Here is a 6583-nt window from a genome sequence, read left to right as displayed (position 1 = left end):
GAATACTTTTGTTTTTTATCAATCCTTTTCCTCTCAGAGATGGGCACTGCTTTTCTTGTCTCTGGTGTGTTATCTTTTTGTTCTATGTCCTTGGTTTTGTGACTTGGTTTTTTGTTCTATGTCCTTGGTTTTTGTTCTATGTCCTTGGTTTTGAGGACTTGGTTTTGTGACTAGTGAGAATATTCTCTCTGGCCTTTGACAGCTGGAAGGTGCACACACAGGGCATGCATCTTGGTGGCCAAATAGACTGGAGTTCTAAGACACAAAGCCACAAGCAACACCCTCTTTGTCCTACTGTGCCAGCTCTCGGGGAGTTTGTCACAAGGGGTCCCAGTCTATGAGGGGCGCTTGTCCTCTCAACCTTCCTTATTTGCTAGTGCTGGCAAAGTCCTATTCTAGGAGCACCTGCCTGGTGTCACAGATTACCGGGTCTGGTCTGTGACAGGAGGTGTTCCATGTTCTTGGGAAACTGGAAACACCATTTTTACTATAGCATTCTTACCACTTTTAACAACAAAGGTCTCTATAATTTTCTTAGCCTATCATTGGGAATGAATGGGGCTGCGTCACTTGTACCCATTCCAGTGATGCCTCTTGCATCCATGTTGAAGAGCTATTTTAGGCCTGGAAAGTTACTTCCAGGTCTTTCCACAAAAAGGCTTCCAAAGACATGCAGATATTGTAAAAAATCAGGACATTGGAAGAAAAAATATCCAGCATTTAAGAGAAAGGAAAGTTTAAGAAATAATCTTTCTAGATCCCATCATCCCCAGATGGTTTGTTTACCTGTAGAACAACTCCCCGTCAAATGATGAGGCCAGTTGATCCTCAGTTGCACCCTAGAGCCCCCCATTAAACTGAAAATAGATGATCCGGACCTGAATTTCTTGACATTGGTGTGACTTTCTCCACCATCTGCCCAGATGTCTTAGCTCTGCCTGTCACCTTTATTCTTTCCAAACTTTTGGCATCTCTGGGTGGCCTTGTTCATAGCCCATGTCTCAGCCCACCCTAGTGTTCTTAGGCCTTCTGAATACCCATTCTGCCTTTCTAGTGTGTCCAGCTCCTCACCAGTAAACCTTTTTGGTTGAGATTTGTTATGTGAATTTAATGTCACTATAAAATGTAATAAGAAAGGCATTTTTATTTCCTTGTCCTTTGACCAAACCCCAAATTTCCTACTTTCCTTACTGGAAACTTGATTTCAATTCTTCTGAAGAGGATGAATCTTTAAAAGATGTCCCAGTTAGTCTCTGGGCTGCACGTGCTAATGCAGCTGGATTGTTACTGAGTGCAGAGCCTGTCTGCATTACTTGGAAGTAAACTGTTTCCATCAGCCCAGTACCCTCTTGCTGAGATGCCAAGGGAGGAATTTAACCTCTAATAGACTCTTTTGCAGCAGAGTGTACTTGTCTTTAACACTCATCCTGTAACACTCCAATCTTGCCAGTAAAAAAAGAAGGGAAATTTGACTCAGATGGGAACCAAATCTGTTGATTTGTGTAAGACCTAGAAGCCACAACCTCTTTTGTAACTGCCTGCCACCCCATGGTCTGGCTATTGTTCTTACTTTAGTTACTGTTGATGTGGTCTGGTTTACAGTAACTGACCTCTGCTCAGCTTGCTTTTCAATCCTCACAATTTCATTTTGCATTTATATGGAGATATGGACTCAAACACCTCAAGGATTTCATGAGTCTCCCTCAATATTTTCCCAAGTCCTTAAAGCTGACCTGGATTCTGTAGCCTTTACCCAACACTCCACTCTTGCTCACTATGTGTATGACCTTTTACTTTGTAACTGAACAAAGCGGGGAGCTCTTACAGATGGCCTTGTTCTCCGAAAGGCAGTAGCTGTCCAAGGCCATGAAGCCTCCAGATCTGAACTTCAGTGGGTGCGAACAACTGTTACTTAGGACATAAGATATCTCAGGACATTCGAAAGCTTACCCTTGAATCAATTCTATTCATCCCTCTACCCAAAATGAGAAAAGGTATATAACTTTCTAGGGGCAGCTGGCTACTGCCACCAGTGGATTCCTAATTTTGCTGCCCTTGCTAAACCACTGGATGCCTCTCTCCCAAATACCACCCAGCACCCATTTCCTGGCCTTCCACGCATTAACTTCCTTTGAAACCTTAAAATTGACATTGTCTGCACCCTCAGCTCTTGGTTTACCTAATTTTGAAAAAAAAGCTTTTCATTTATACTGCTGTGAAAATAATGGCATTGCTGCGGGCACTCTAGGACAGCCTTTTGCCTCTCAGATATGCCTTATAGCATATTTCTTGTGCCAGTTAGACCCTGTGGCATCAGGTATGATCCCATGCTTCCCTGAAGTAACTGCAGCCCCCATCTTGATTGACAAAGCCAGTGTTCTTACATTAGGTCCCCCATTCACCTGTACATTCCTCACACTATCTCTCCCCTCTTACAAGGACATAAGACACAGCACCCCTCTACGTGCTGACCTATGCGAGAGTCTTTTCACTAACCCTTACATCATGGTAACATCACTGTAACACTTTAAATCCAGCTACTTTACTACCCCTCCAGAATGATGGGCTGCCCCACTTCATTCCATATGATTGCCTTTGTGAAAATTAATAAAAGGAAACATTGTTTAAAATGGAGTCAGGAGGCCAGAAGGGGGAGCTCTCATGTCTTACCACTCATCCTCAAATGCTGACACACCAACAGGAAGAGACATACCTTGCGTTCCCAAGAGGAAGAAGTCTACTTTACTATCCTGGCAGGATGAAGAAAGGTTTTCTCTTCCCCAAGCAACAGCACAGCCAATGAGAGACTGTCACAACTCAGCCAATGAAAAGCCACTATACTTCAAATTTCTGACCAAATTATTTCCCAATGTACCACTTGTAAATCTCACCAAACTGCTGAAGAAATCAGTATACCTTGGAAAGTCCTCCTAGGCCCCTAGTGCCCTTGTGGCACTCCAAATGGGTTTTGTAGATTTGCCCCTAGCTTTAGGGTATTCTTACTGTGTGGTTATTGTCTGTGTACTTGGTGGATGAATTGGATGCTATCCAACTAGAAGAACTGATGCCACAACAGTAGATGAATTAATAACTGAAATTATCCCTTGTTTTGATATTCCTTTATGGATTGAATCAGAGCAAGGAACTCATTTTACAGCAGAGATAAAATGCTTGCAGAACTCTGAGGTGCTCATTAAAATTTCACACCCATATCATCCTCAGTCATCAGGGCAAGTGGAACATGAAAATCTAGACATAAAAAAGGACTTTAGGAATACTTTTTAAATAAATTGGACTTAAAAGGCCAGAAGCAGTACCTTTAGTCCTTATAAGTTCTGGAATACTCCAAATAGGAGACATGGACTGACCTCTTTTGAAATGGGGTTTGGCCCTCCAATGCCTACTGGGATCTCTAAACCTTTCATTCTTGGGTTGAGTGAGCTTGATGGGAACCTAAGTGAACAGTGTGATGCTTCACTAGCTACAAAGGAATAATTGTATACTTGAAGTTTATCATCCACAGGTAAAAGAGGCTTGGTCTCCACTGATTGATAAGCTTTGCCACCTCGTGCAACCAGGATAGGAGGTGTACATCAAGGTGTATAGAGGAAAGCACACACTGTCATCTCGCTGGGAAGGACCTCATGATGTACTGCTGGCCACCTACACCACCAGCAAAATGAAAGAAAAAAATCTTCCTGGCTTCATGCCAGTCATGCCTGAATAGACACCGATCATTGTTTTCAAGATAATTGGGAGACAATCCCTACAGGTGACCTTAAAATAAGGATTTCCCAAGCCAATACCCAGGCCCCAGAAGTAGGTGGCATTATGAAGTCATTAGCTTTTCCCAGGGTCATGGATCATGAGGCTTTGCTTCCACCTTTCACCGCTCCCCCGCCGCCACCTTTTAAAAACTTCGTGCACACACACATGTACACACACACACATGCATAAAACAAAGAAACAAAACCTTCCTATTAACAAACATCTTTTCCTACTTTCATTGGTCATCTGTTAGAAGGCTAACTAGAGAGTGCTTGTCTGTATGTACCCTGCTTCCCCCTCCCTGAGACTCTAGTATGGGCTTTCTGCGAATCTATGTCTTGCTCTTATTCATATTTACTATTTTTTCAATAGGTCGGGCACAGACCCACTTACGTCACTTACGCCAGTTTTCTAAATCTTGGCCACATTAACTAATCATTCTGATTGTTGGTTATGTCAATGCTTAGATAGCACAAAAGGACCTGAACCAGTCTTCATTACCACTGATGGGAGCACCTGGTGGGCTAAATTTGGAAGATGGGTGAACGACAGGTATGGTATCCATACCAGAAAAATGTCCTTCTGCCTTTCCTTCTGGTGAGATTTTTGGCCCCAGAAAAACCTGTATGGAAGCTCAAGGACTATCACTTGCCCAGCTAAAGACAGTAGGTGGAATTTTCCCCTTCACATTGAAAATAAGCATGACACTGGGCCTTTCCTGGGTGGACATACTAGAATAATATTGCAATCTAATTCTGTGGTTTGATTCCACTGGTAGCATTTTATTAAGGAGGCTGTAAGTGACTCTGGCACTACCTTTCATGGCATAAACATCTGCCAAATTTCTAATGTTTTGGGTGGTTCACAGGCCACCCTTGTATGACTGGGTGTCTCAGCTGCTCCCGTAATTAAGCTGTCCAATACTGTAAGCTCTATATGCATAGACCAAAACTCTGGACTAACTTGGTCTGGTTGCAAAACCAAGATTCATAGCTGCCACAGCCTGACTACAGGCCTTCTATATCAGAAATGTACAACCTGTTCTGTTCTTACAGATTGATGCGAGCACATGGAAAGTGGAAAGTATGTGAATTCTAACACTACATTGACAAGTCATGGAGTGTCCCAGGCCCAGGGCATTACAGATTCCACTTTGGCATTGCATGTGAACCATGCTAGTCTTTTAATTTTATGTGGTGCCAAGGTATATAGAGGGTTCCCACCAGAATGGTCAGATGACGTAGACTCAGATACCTGGCTCCTTCTGTCACCAGATATTCCACCTTAAATGCCACTGAAATGCCAAACTTAAGTTCCTTTGTTCATAAGGTTATGCCACATAAACATATTAGGAGTTGGGAAATCTGCATGTGTATCACCACTGCAAGCTCTTTGCAATGTTGGGGACCCTATTCCCATGCTTTGGAAGTTATGAACTGGAAAAGGCAATTTAAAATCTCTCCTTGGTGGTGGAACTCACTGTGCCATCCCACTCTGCAAACTCTGAAGATAATCCAGTTAGAAGTTAACAGTTTAGTCTCTGTAGAACTCCAAAATCAATGCGCTCTAGACACACTGCCTGCTCAACAAGGAGGAGCTTGTGCAATCATTGGTGGAAAATGCTGTCTTTATGTAAATCAAACAGGACAAATAGAATCTTTTATATCTATTAAAAGAAACGATTAACATTCTCCATCAGATAAATGATGCTCAGCCATTTTATTGGGCTGGTCTATTAACAGGATTGGGAGACTGGTTTAACGGGTTATGGAGTAATGTGGTTCCAGTTGTTCTTTTCTGTGTGTTCATCCTCGCTCTAATCTATGTCCTTTCCTCCCTTTGCAGATCTCCTACCTGTCAGCTGCTAATCTGATTCTTGTCTCCACTGCCACCAGCTCAGCTTTTAATATGTGAAACTTCCAAGGAAGTTTCAGAAAATGAAACTGAAAGGGATTCAGAACAAGTCTCCCCAAAATATGCTACTTTGGCATGAAGACTGTTTTGAGCTAAAAGCAATAAAAATCCATCCGATTCAGGAAAAGCTCTTTACCTCCCCCTTAGCTGCCTACATTTGACATGGGAAAGGGGGCATGGACCTGCAAGAGCTATTACCAGAGATTTCTTTTTACCTAAGAGTCTTATCTGCATAACAGGGCAACCTTTGCTTTCCAAACATCTCTGCCTTCCTGCCAACGACCCTCCTCCCCTTGGATCCCTGGACCCCTACCCCTTCCTTAGCTCAGGACATTGTATGAGCTTCAGTTGTCTTGCTTCCCTTTGGATTTGATATTTAATGGGGCCTCTACAGATAAGTAATTAACTTTGTTTTTCTCCTTTTAATCTGTCTTATGTCAGTTTAATTATTAGACCAGCTAAGACACCTCCAAAGGAAGAAGCGACTATTTTTCTTCCCCTACAGGAAAGACCCAGGAAAACTGAGTAACTCTCCCAAATGGCTGAAGCCATCACCTTAATATTCAGCTAAAGACAAAAGATGATGCTGGGGATGGGGTGTTATGAGAGGTCACCAGGAAAAGCACATACACAAGGGTAAGGCTGATATGCAGATTTAAGTCCCTGCCTTCTTCACTGATAAGAGCTTCTAGTGATTGTACCTGCTCCTCCTGGTAGAGCAAGGGAGACTCCCTTACAAACGGAGATTTCCCTTATTAATATAAATGTCTCTTAGAAAAGGGTAATTTCTCAGTTTTCAGAATTTCATCTTTGTCTGTTGCATTAAAAAAAATAGTCAATATGCCAAAGAGATATTTTAGGGTGGTGTATTCTGCTCCCATTATGGGAAAACTGAGGACTG

This window comes from Manis javanica, chromosome 4 (assembly GCF_040802235.1).
Source record: "Manis javanica isolate MJ-LG chromosome 4, MJ_LKY, whole genome shotgun sequence".
Taxonomy (NCBI): domain Eukaryota; kingdom Metazoa; phylum Chordata; class Mammalia; order Pholidota; family Manidae; genus Manis; species Manis javanica.
Note: the sequence above shows the minus strand (reverse complement) of the source record.